Genomic DNA, 13,181 nt, shown 5'->3' with positions numbered 1-13,181 from the left:
TACTATTACTACTACTACTACTACTACTACTACTACTACTACTACTACTACTAATAATAATAATAATAATAATAATAATAACAGATGGTGGGACAGAAAAATGAAGAATTCACATAGTATTAGTAAAGATAATACTTTATCCAGGGGGAAATTTCTGTGCAGCAGTTGCGATACAAAGTTAGGTGAGTGTGGATAAGAAGCCTGCAATATACTAAAATAACAGCAGAAAAAACAAATGTGTAGTGAATAGAAAATAATATATATATATATAGCAAATATAAAACTAGACAACAGTAAGGTACACAACAAAAGAACTTGCCAACAGTAAGGTGCAAAATATTGGTACAAAAAATAACTGACAGAAAAGTGAGGTATTGCGTATCACCATCAGATGGCACCACATCCACACACATATTGGAGTGGCTTACATTTACACTGCTGAATGGTGAACGTGATCTCATACCCCATAAGAGCTGCACATGTGAGAGACATTAGCTGACACAACCTAAAAGAGAGAAAAAATCTTTTTCATTTTGTGCTATTATTAGTGTTAACATCATGCATGATGGATGCAAATCATAGCTATAATTTTTTGTTTCTTTCACGGGAGGTGTGATGAATCACTGCTGCTGATCTAATTTCTGTGCACTACACAACATTCTCTCCCAAAGTTTATTTTCTGGCAACCTACTTTTAATGTTGACGTCCCTGTGCTATCTATTACCTGCAGTGATACAAGTCAAACATGACTCCAGGCGTCAGCAGAAGATTTACTTTGGTGTGCATGTCTGAGTGACGCTGGAGTTACAAACACCGGATTGCAATGAGAGCACATTTGCAAATATTTTCTTTTCCATGTGCATTTGAAAACTACATTGCTCACTTTGATATGCTGGAGATATTTGCACTCTGGAGAACGTGTTTGACTATGAGCAGAGCTCTGGCGAATGACAGCCCAGTCCAAAGAATCACAAATGATGTATGGTGTACACGTTGAGTGACGATCTGAAAGTCACCCAGACACTGAAAGTCATCCAGACTGCATATTTACTTCAAGGGAGTGGGAATAACATACACACACTCACTTGAATTCCTCTGACAGAGGTTGAGACGCATTGTTGAATCGTCTGAAAGCTAATCTATTGACATTAGTAAAGGTCATTTCACTGATAGTTTCCTCCCTGTGCTTCTCCTGTTCTGTCCCTATCACCCTGATTCACTGCCATATGTCTCAGGAAGTGCTTTTGCACTATTACAGCTCATCATTAAGCACCAATCCTCCTGATCACCATGTCTCCTATTAGTAAAAAGGGAGACAACAGGCTCCAGACAAGGCTCATTTATGGTCTGCTGCTGTCCTGTTGTCACTCATCTTGTAACTCTCCAGGCCAACAACAGAGTAGAAAATTAACAGATCACATGAAAACAAAGTTAACGGCTTTCAGGTGGAGGCTTTCACCGGTTTGTCATTGTAGTTTGTTGGTACATTGATGGATAAATCAATAAGATTTTATTCCTGTTGCAAACTGGAAGGGGAGTCAGGGGAGGCTCTGTGCCTTGTCTTTATTCTCCTGAGGCAGATAAAGCAAGTCATGTCAAAAGGGGGCATGATAGAGAGCAGGAGAAAAGAGCTGTAGTGTAAAGTAAGAGGATTGCAGAGGTTGTCGGTCAAGTGGAAAAAAAAGATCACCGGTGAAGTAGACATCATTTATGAAGCTTAACTTTGACGTGGGTGGATATTACTGCACAGTAAAGAGCCGTAATGCAACAGGTTTAAGACACGCTTCATCTGCACAGCCCTCACAGTGGCTCTCACAGTATAGTATATTTTCCCACAACTTACAGAAATTTCTCAGTGGATTTTGCATACAGTTTGTGGTGTTTAAGGGAAACCCAATTCACTAAAAATCACAATTGAAACAGAATATAAAAGAATCACTTTACCACTCAGAGGTTTCACTCACACAGCTTTACAGCCTACTTCTAGAGACAATGGACAGTGCTAAATGTTATGTTAAAAAATGTCCCCCAGGTTTACAACACGAAAGAATCATGGACCAGAGAGATAATGGACAAAAAGAATTTCAAATGTTAAACCAACAAAGACAGAGGCCCTTAAAGTGACCAGATGCACCCATATCAAATATTATCACTTGATTGAATATGTATTATGAGTGGTTATCAGCCTCACAGACATGAGTTATAGGGGGCCATATGCTACATATATTAGAAGCTTCAGAGGGCCATTAGCAAAACTGCAAATCCGAGGACAGCAAAGGAATGACCTGTCCTACTCTACCAATGATCGCTAGTGCTTGTTGACTTTGTTGGTTGTATTTGTTAGGTTCAGGCAAGAGGAGTGGGATTGGTTTAGGGTAAAAATGTCAGCCAAGCAGAGTCAGAGTAGGGCAGAGTACAGCAGGCCAATCCTAGGATACAGAGATTCACTACAAGTTGTAACGTAAAGTTGTTTTGTTAGGTTTCATCCTCACTTTGGATAAGCGCCCCTACTACGTGATTAGATTGAGAAAAAAGATCGTGGTTAAAAATAAGTACAATTTTTTACGAAAGATGACATGACATGGAGCGATGTGACGTGGAAAACTACACGTGTCAGTTAAAATGAGTCAAGTTTAACTTTTGATTTCTCAAGGAACAGAAACACCTCTCTCCTAGGTTAAAGTCTTGTGTTTGACCAATCGACCACCTCATTCTCCTCTACGTATACTTGGACTTTCTCATTTTTACACTAATGATTTCTTACCTGACTTTGTCCTTTGCTCTCATCATAATTACTGCGGCAACTAGTAGATGCAGGAGGCCCCCTTCTAACCTATATCTATTAGGCTAATAACCACTGATAATGACCATTCTATATTATTTCTGCTGTTATGAACTCTAGTAATAACTGTCAAGTAAAGTTTATGCTTTGATACATGAAGCTGTTAAACTGTGAGTCTGCCATCTCTTTGTGTCCACGCAGTCTCCAGACTTCCTGCAGTTAGCGTCAACCCACATAGCTGGAGGAGAGATAAGAAGGGGTGCTTTTTGGAAGAAGTACTTCTAATCTTTTATGCCTCTGCTGGGTGTTCACATTAAACTTAACACAACTCTGAGAGTTGTCAAACAACTCTTGCAGTCTTCACACTCACAAAAGAGAGGAGCCAGAGTGGGCAGTTAAAGTAGAAAAAATGAATTTAAGGAAAACACTGAGGGATGCTATGCCCCAACTGTGCGTTCAGATTTTTCTCTCTCTGATTTGTAGTGGCCAAACACTTCAAACTGTGCTGATGATCAGTGCATAGCTTGCTGAACTGTAACATCAGCTTCAAAACCAATATAAAACCTTTCACCACATCTTTGACTTGATGTGAGGGCACAAGACTGGAAACTGCTCATTCGGTATGAGCAGGGATGAAGTATCAGGATGAGAAGAAACAACTTTTACAGTTTGAATTCTTGGTCTATCATTGCAGTTAGCATTTTAATGACAAACAGACAGAAGAGGTCATAGAAATCTTTCACTCTGCATCAGTGCAGGTTCAATTTCAGCCCACAGCTATATAACCAACCCCCCCACCACCACCTTCCTGTCTATCTATAGCCGTCCTATCACTAAAGGCAAAAACTTTCAAAATATAATCAAAATTTAAAGAAACAACTGCTGTATGGCAAGAATATCATGTTGTTGTAATTTTTAAATACAACATGCTATATTTCTTTCATATTTGAGAAAAGTTTGGTATTTTAGAGGGCAAGATGGACATCAGACCTTGAATCATGAGATATAATTCTTGAATTTATTATTTCTTTCTGTCAAAATTAGGTTTACACTCAGTTTGTTGTTTGATTGTGTTTATTGCTCTTTGAAGTAGTGCCTATTCAAACACAGATGTGACATCTTGTTATACCTGTATTTCTAGCACAGCTACAACTGATTAAAAAATGAGAAGTGGCCATTAATACCCTCGAAAGGAAGGAATAAGGGCTTTTTTCATAGGTTGCCATCATGTTTTTGGTGTTAAGTAATAACATACCAGTATAAAAACTGGCAGACATTTGAATCTCCCCCACAATAGCCTCAGTATACCAAAAAGCAGCAGTACTCAGGAAATGTGCTTCGAATAAAGGGTACTACTATAATTTTGTCCACTTACACACAGTTATTTTGTGCACAGATAGCACTTCAATATTAAAATCATCATTTGAGCTGAACTCTCAAAATAAAAATAACTGGAAATAATAAAATGTAGTCCCTGTTGCTCATTAATTATATCAAGAATTCTATTTTAGGATGGCTTTTTTCTTTAACTAAGATGCTCCATTTACACACCAGGGATACACTCACACTTTGTGACTCATTGAAGAAAATGCAGGCGGGCATAAGGGCTGAATTCTAACCAAGCAAGTACATATGGGACATTAGCAAATGGACAGACACAAGGACGAAGCCATTATGTTCGGTATTAAGAAAATGTCAGCTCCTGTTAACTGAGCATGCACGCTTGCGAGTCTGCATATGCACACAGTGTTGTGTTAATGTGTGTACCCAGTCGTTTACATTCCCCAGTAAAGTGTGTGTGTTCAATAAGCATGTTCTGTGAGCATATGCAGCTGGGGTCATTTGCATTGATTTAATTTGATGGAATTTCACATGTAAAAGAGCAGCTACTTTCCCCAACAGACCTACACCAAAGGCTGAACATGCAGTCAGTCACACAGCTGTGACACAGGGAGGACGAGTGAAAGGTAAAGCATCTTTGAAGATGGGCTAATTGAAATATGTCAATTTTGGTGCACATTGTTACAGTACTGTACACTGGTAGTATCAATTAATGTAGCTTAATTTAGAACATGGTCAGTGGGCCGCCCTGGACCTTGTCATGGGTCAAATCTTGCCCACAGTCTGTAAGTTGACTGACTGCTAAAGGAGCTCTAAAGCTGCTTAGGTACACGTTGATAAATGTTTTGTCTAACACATGATTGTTAGTTACCTCAAGTTACATAGCCCAGGGTTTGGAAAAGAAACATGGTTGGACATACCTTAAAACAGTGATTCCCAAACGGTGGTCGCCACCAGCTGCTCCTGTCACAAGAGGCCAACACCAGCCACAGAACTAGAAAGATGAAACTAGAAATTAATATGATCAATCTGCTAAAACACAAGTAAAACAAATGTCAAGTAAATATCAACCAAAACTGTTCCTGTGAATTGAACACAGCACATATTACTCTTGGTCAAACCACATGGTTTGATATTAAAGAGACATCCTCATATTTTGTCACCACTCTTTGACTATTATGTCCCTCTACAAAAAAAAAAAAGAAAAAAGGTGTTGGCATACCCACATTTTGTAATTCAATCATTTTTTATTAAATATCAAACAAATTAAACATTTAAGCAAAAATCTATGACCTTGGGATGCATTTGCACTCCTACATAACAATAAAATAATCCCATTTTAAACACAACGAGTTTGTTTGTCTCACCAGGGAAAGCTGTGCACAGCTATGGAGCAGCTATGAAGACACACCTGTGCTCCATCAGCCTCTTAACAACAAGGTGCTCTCACACTGATTAGCCAAATTGTGCCTGGGTCCTTGTGTCCCCCTCTAAAGTAATCTGTCCAACATAAAACCATAAAGCTCCTAATACTGCAGGATTGCTTTGCAAATTTCAGAATTACCTAGATCACCAGGATTTTTTCACTAACATCAGTGAAGACATTTATTAGTGTGGATGAGGAGTCAGAATGAGGAGACATGGATATCACAGAAAAGTAAATTTCTAAAAATCCTAAATCTGATCAGGGTGCAGGTAAAACTGCCAGCAGCTGTCACACAGTGCATCATGAAGATAAAAGTTACAGTGACTCACAAGGAAAGGTGTGGCAGCAGCCAAGGGAACTCTAAATATCAGCCAGCAAGAAAAGGAATACGTTACATGTTTGATGTTTGCCACCAGAAGAGGTAAACAACACAAGACTAGGACCCAAGTTACCCACCAAGTTCTTTTAAACTACTGCAGCATATAATGTCTATCTGAAACTCTAGCGCAGAGCTAAGCGATCCTCTGCTCCTCATCATCCTAACAACACTGAAATACGGACACGCTGCATCTCCACATGGCTGAAGCTCTTTCATGACCTCTCAGTCAACCAGTTTGAGAAGTGTTTTAGATTAGACTGTTCCAGACTGATAATCCAAATGCACATTTGCTCAGATTACTTCATGCCTGCGGATTAGAGCTCATGCACTATGTCATATTTGCGGCTGAAAGAGAGAGATTCATGCTTGTATTGTTTCTGTTTGTGTATCCTTGCTTGTTTCCTAGAGGGTATTTGTGCAGTCTAGTGTTTGTTTACTTTCTGCATTCATGGCCGGCTGTGCACTCACAGGTGCTGTATGTTGCCCTTTACGTTATTTAGTGATATATTTCAATAATATTGGGTTTTCTCAGTGAAAGAGCAGTTTGGTTCCCGCCAATTCAGCCATCAAAAAGTGTGACCTGCAGCCTGTTCTCTGAGCTCCATGAACACACTGGAGCTAATGGCTTCAATATTAGATGGAAGATTGTTTAATCGCTGTGATGTGTTTGGTTTTTGGCATCAATCCCAGTTTATAGTTCAAAGGCTGTTTTGTTTTTTCTGTGTTTTCACCGTGTTTAGGCTTCAGATCAGGCTTGAATCTAGGTTGTAATACTCTTAACTATTTCGTAAGACTGCTTTCTCTGCGGTTGTCCTTAAAACTTGGCAAAATTATCACTTGGCACTCTATTGGGCATATTTGCAAATGCTGTGCTCATTTGTTTGTGTGTGCCATGAATATGAATATCATTTGACTCATTTAATTGCTGCCATATCTCTTCTGGGGGGGGGGGTTTACATGTCTCACATATAAAACTGATGTTTTGGTTCCAGCCTGCAGACAGAGCCAAGTAAACAGTTGTCCAGACCCCTGGCCCCACCGAGAGGAGTGAGGGCTCCGCTCTGTGAGGACAGCCATGAGGAGAGCGAGAGGAGATGAGACTGATGGATGACAGACCTTCCTGTCCAGCCAGCCCCACTGCTGCTCTCTCATTTGGCAATGTGTCACATTAGCATTCAGGCTGTCCCTTTTTCCCACCCACCGAAATGAATCACAGCTTATTACAGTAATGAAAGTGTCACGACAGAATGTAATAATTAATGCCTTAATGAATTACTGAAAAGTAAAAACACAGGAAAGATAGAAATATATAAACAAAATAAAGAAAGTAGCACTGATTAGTTTCTGCAAAAATATAGACTTATCGATACACATCGATTCTGAATATTTGAAGTTTCTAGCAACAAGAAAATTCACAGACCAACTACATGCATTAAATCCTCTCACGAGATGTTACTCAGCCAATCAAATCTATGCATTACGATCAGCATTGCTACTGGAATGAGAGATACACACACCAGGGAGAGACGAGTCAGTTTAGATTCTCTTTCTTGCTGACTTTGTTGCTGTATAATAACAATACTAGACTACCTCACGTGCTCCAGGCTGTTCTCATGCACTGTTCGTTTGTATACCTACGAAAAGAAACGCACCACAATTCATTTATGCTGAAACCCATGCAATCATGAGCCAGTAATGCATTTATAATTGGGAAGGCTACAACCATGTGACCGAGGCATAATGAATTAAAGAGGAAGTAGACCAAAAGTAAGTTTTAGAAAGGAGTTTGGTGGGTCAAACAAGACAGAACTGTGAGAAACCAAGAGACCTTTGAGTTATTTTAAGGTACGTGGTCACAATATTTCTTCTCCTAAACATAACTTTACTTGCCTAAACCTAACCTGTGTAATTTTACATTATGTGCATAATATCCTTTTAGGGGCGCTAATTTGTTAGATATCATAAAAATGGTTTAATCCGCATTTTCATAAGAGATCATACGAATTGTTGCATAAGTATATGTTGTATGCTCCGGTCAAACGAATCATAATTCCCATGACTTTCGGGGCACTGTTGTTTTTCAATGTTTGTCCCAAAATTCATGGCAATCCCCCAAAACCACAAATGTCAACCTCATGATCGCACTACACTAAAAGTCAGGGGCTCACCAAAGTCAGTAAGCCTCATCCTCTGGGGTCCATGAATGTCTGTACAAAATGTCACGCCAGTCAATCCGATAGTGCTTGACTCTGAACCAAAGAGGTGGATTGACTGATCAACCAACCGGCAGACTGACACTGCCATCCATAGAGCCACAAGCATGACTGAAGAGTAAAGCGAGCAAATAAGTCGCAACAAAGGAGAATAAGAGCAGAAAGTGATCTAACCAAGGATCTGTTAGGAGTGTGCGAAGGTTAGAAATCGTTTGGACTTAAGAACTGGACAGGTGGCTGTGCAACGCGCAGGCCAAGGAGGGGAAAGACGATCATCTGGTGTGGCAGCAGAGTCCAGCAGGGTTGTTTTTCCACACTCCCTAGGGGATTGTGGGATTGATTGGGATTGGAATGAGAAAACGTGAAGAGGGAGCAAGAGAGGAGGTAAAGGTTCCCGGGGGATGAAGTCCACTAACTCTGCTGCCGAGCTGAAGCGTCTCTGTGTGTGTTGAGAAAGAAATAGCATTTGGCTGCTGAGGCCTGCCTACCCACAATCCACCTGCCACACACATGAACACACAGCGAGAGCTTCATTTTTCTTTTATCTAATAATGCTGGGCCAGCAGTTCAGCAGGCAGAGGTTGTTGCCATATTGGATGGTAATAAGACTGAGCTTCAATCCATAATTTTTTCATGGATTTCATTTCTCTACTGCCCTTTTTCGCTTTGCCCCATGGCTTTGTTGACCTGTTTATGGTTTGGATTTTAGAATAATGAACCTACAGTATATCAACTACCGTAGTTTCATTATTAACCATCACATATTAGATTTTAATCTCTATTCCTGAGGGGAAAAAGTATCTCTGTTTTGGTTCCTAACTTTTTGATTCCCTGTGAAGTTTACATCAGCTGCACGCTGAGCTCAGCAGTCTGACCGTTTGACACTCTCTGAACATGCAATCTGGTCTCGCTCAGGCCCCCGTCGTGCGCAGTGTGTGTGTGTGAATGTGTTTATGTTGATGGTGTATAAGCATGTTTATGTGTTGGTGTGTGCCTGCAGTTTTGTACACGTGTGTTTGTGAAGCATCCTGACACTCTGTCTTGCACTTTGCCACATTACAAATCAGGCTGCATATCATCAACGTCAGAGCTTCGTGTCACAGGCCTGGCATAAAACAACAATAGCAAACACAACAACAACAACAACAACAATACTTGTTTACATGTTGTCATCTCAGAAGCCTGAGTGTGACAGCTGAGCTGCTCTCCTTCACAGGGGGTTTGCTGTGCATACCAGGCAGTGTTGATGAGATTGGGGCACACACATCTGCTCCAATGGTTTGTTTTTCCCCCAGACTGTTATCTAATTTTCATGATGTAAGACACAATATTAGACACCCAGAACATAAGGAAGAGTGGGGAAGGGCAGAAAGATCCCAAATTCTGGAGACCAAGGAAATCCTTGAATGTTGTCTCTGGCTGGTAATATTACGTCTGGTCCCTCTGACATGTCATTTGAGGAATATCAGCTTTTGTGCGTCAGTCTGTCAAAGTGTGAAATAAAAGTATGGCTTCAGTGTACCTGAGTGGAACACCGACTGTAAAAGATAATGAGTAATATGTTGCACTGCATCCACATTTTGTTTGTTGTATAATTTTGTCGTTTGGTTAAATGTTGCTTTGTATTTTTGTATTCATATCTAGTTTACATTAAACAGTTGATGTTCTGGTTTAAAAGACAAATTTCAGATTTTTTTTCTGACCATAAAGTCAAATAAAACTCAAACTTTCAAGAGAAAAATAACTTTGTAGTATCTGTTTACAGCAGTATAAATAAAATGACAAAAAGCTTTTTCCTTCACAATTTCTCTATATTTTGTTGCATAATTTTAGCCTCACAAATCTTTCAGAGCCTTAATCTGGCAGAGGATCTTTATTATCTTTATCTTAGGACTCTTTATTTAAATAGAATGAATTGTAGATTGATAATAGAATGAATTGTAGATTGATATATCTGTGTATGAATGGTAACCATAACAGAATAAAGAACACTTGGTGTGCATTTGAAAATGAACATTGTGTTTTAGTCCTGCATTCACTGAGTCTCCACCTTCTCACCACTGTTGTGCTCTGATCCCTGATGAAATTCTCATGTGCGTCTCACAGGAACAGAACAGATTTCTAATTAAACTGTGTACAGTGTGGTGACTGACTGCTACAGTTTGTATTCCCCAAATTCCTGAATAATTACAAGGTTAAAACTGATTTAGATTATCTGCCTTTTCCCTTGCGACAAACACCATTGTGCTCAGGTTTGCTACGGTTGTACACAATCAGCGTTGTACATGTTTTTACACCCTAAACGCAATCCAGGATTGTGCTTTTTGCAAAGGCTGATTGTTGATTAATCAGCGCAGTGCTCACAAATGATAATCAGGATTTCATTTGGGTTCAAATGAGGATGCAAAATGTGATTTAATTTTGAATACATTAAAAACAAACAAAAAACAACAACTGCAGTCTATTGTAGTGAGGGTGTGCCACCAATCTTCTATTCTAACAGCCCAACCTATTCAAACTACATCACTTATTTAATCCAAATTGGGTTTTTTAATGTGTGTATGTTGCATTGAGCAGGTGATAATCTGAATTATAAAGTGAATATGAGTAAAGGCTCACAGTTCACTCTTAGTGCAGAAGCACCTCTCTCATACAGTAGGAACAGAAATACACACACAAACATATTTTTCACCCAAACGATCTCTATGATCACAGATAACATCACCAATATATTTTTCACTTAGGATGCCGTCTCCCTCTTCCATCACTCACTTGCTGTTTCTGTGGCTGCAGCTCTTTCTCTTATGGTTCAAAAATCAACACCGATGTCATTTTAAAGTGTGTCAGTGCTTGTGTTGATATAGACCTTATAACTGTCCTCATAATTTGGTCAGATGAGGCTTTGCACAGTTACTCACAGTGATTCAGTGCAGTCAGATTTAGGTTGGAGCAGCACTGCTTCAGGGTCTTGCCGACGGGAGTTGAGCTTGTTTGTGTTTGGGTGCGTTTCCTTGCCCTTTCTCTGTGGCTGCAGTTAGGGCGTCCTTGACTCTTCCTGCCTCCAGCAATGGTTGTTGTTGTTTTGTGTACCAAGACGACAGTGACCTCCCTCCTCTTTGTTTTGTTCCATTAATGAAGGTCACCTTGCTAGAGCAATAACCTACAACAGATTTGGACAATTTGAGCTAAATTTTTTAACAACATTTATTCCACCAAGGAGGTAATGTTTTCTGTCTTTGTTGTCTGTTTGTTAATAAAAGCAGATTTCAATTTTTAAAAAATAATGTAAAGAATGGATTTAACAGTTTTTGGTGCAAGTAATGCCCCTTTGCTGTCATTCTGAAAACCTTAAACTATATTTCATGCAGTACCCTTTTCCTATGATTGTATTTCGACATCATTAGTTTGATTTTCTCATTTTCTTCTTGTTTTGCTGTGCTTATTTTGCTCTTATCATTGCTTCCTAAACTTGACAAGGGCACAAAGAGCAATAAATTAAATGTTCACAGGTTAACTCACCAACACCCAAACACAGCAGGCAACAAATGACAGCAAACAGGTGCAGCTCCTCAGCCTTTAAGTAACCAAAACAGACTGATTGGCTGCAGGTTCCCAGATTCCACCAGCCAGTGGCACAAGAGAGGAGGAGATAGAGTTGAGGCCTGTAGAGCCCCGGGAGCAGCACAGCAGAAGTCAGTCAGATATTCACCTATAGGGAAAAGTAACAGGGGCAGTTCTGGCCACAGCATGCAGGTGAGGACGGGACTTTATAAAAAGTTAGCGAGTGGGTGCTAGATCATATGCAGCAGGCATCCAAGAGGTAGCTGAAAAAATCAATGAAATGACACAACCCCCCCAAACCCCCAAACAAAACAAAAAACAAACAAGGAAATGGCACCAAAAAAACAAACAAAAACAAAACAAAAAAAAAAACAATCTGGGGTTGGCTTTCACTTTCACTGGAGATATTGTTAAAAAACTAACCAGCAGTTCCAACATAGTACACCTTTATAGAATTATGCAGCCTTAGTAAGGGGCATGCACTCAGTGCATAAGGTCTTACTCAGTTTTTTGTTCTGTGCACAACCACGCGTTCATTTCTAATCTTGAATCTCAATCTAGCTAAGGTGAACAGTAGAAAATACAGAAAGAGGGATTAACCTTTAACACAGTGTACAAAGAGGCTGCTTGTCTTTCAGCCAAAATGCCTTGAGAACCTTCAGGCACTGGGCACACACACACACACACACACACACACGCACGAACATATGGACTGCCAGAGGTCACTTTTTATCATGAATTTGCCATTTCTATCCTTAACCTATAATCTAGCCTTGCAGCTGGGATCCTCTGTTTATCCTCGGTTATGTAACATCCTTTAGCCTACATGTGGTCTACTGACTAGTTGCTACCCTTAAATCCAGTCTCCTTCTTTCTTTTTTCATGTAAACAGAGTATTTAAACCACAAAACTTATGTTCCAACATGATCAGAAAAAAAATACAAAGAATAATCACATCCTATTTGTTTTGTTTTTCTGATTTTTACTTTTATCACTCACCTGAAAAGTTTTATTGGTTTACTCCTTTCCTCTTTGATTTTTCATACTCTCCCATATTGAAGATAGATTACAGGCAAATTGACGTGTGCTCTGTACCAAAAATAAAACATTATATCCCCTGCAAAAAAACTGCAGAGCTGAGCCAGATATTAAATTAAATTCAAAGTGGATTCCCACTTTAATCGTGCAATTGTATTAGGATAGTGTTGCAATACTAAAGCGGCTCTTATCTGATCAATCCAAATCACAACTAGTATAACCATTAACCGATAATCATACAGTTTGATGCTTGAAACATCTAAGGATAGTTTCTAAATTTTCGAATGAATCCCTGTTTAAAAAGTTTGTTGGAAGTGCTGTGCATCCCTCTGGCTGTGAGCTGCAGTACTTTCATCTGCCTCCGTCATGGACTGTTTCACTCATTTTTATTCCCATGCCCCTTTAATAAATGATTAGAATACTGACACAGTGCAGGAGGCA

At 39.6% G+C, this 13,181-nt stretch overlaps 1 long non-coding RNA gene across 1 annotated transcript; it reads right to left on the bottom strand.

Moving 5' to 3' along the window:
- Positions 1-471: 471 nt before the first annotated feature.
- LOC121948569 lies at positions 472-11,706 on the bottom strand. Its single transcript, XR_006106160.1, has 4 exons — positions 11,661-11,706; positions 11,060-11,301; positions 5,044-5,117; positions 472-505 (listed from the first exon to the last, which is right to left on the bottom strand). It is a non-coding gene; the product is annotated as an uncharacterized LOC121948569 (long non-coding RNA).
- Between the last annotated feature and the right edge of the window lie 1,475 nt (positions 11,707-13,181).

Source organism: Plectropomus leopardus, chromosome 9 (assembly GCF_008729295.1).
Source record: "Plectropomus leopardus isolate mb chromosome 9, YSFRI_Pleo_2.0, whole genome shotgun sequence".
In the NCBI taxonomy this organism is placed as follows: domain Eukaryota; kingdom Metazoa; phylum Chordata; class Actinopteri; order Perciformes; family Serranidae; genus Plectropomus; species Plectropomus leopardus.
Note: the sequence above shows the minus strand (reverse complement) of the source record. Positions and strands in the feature narration are given on the sequence as shown.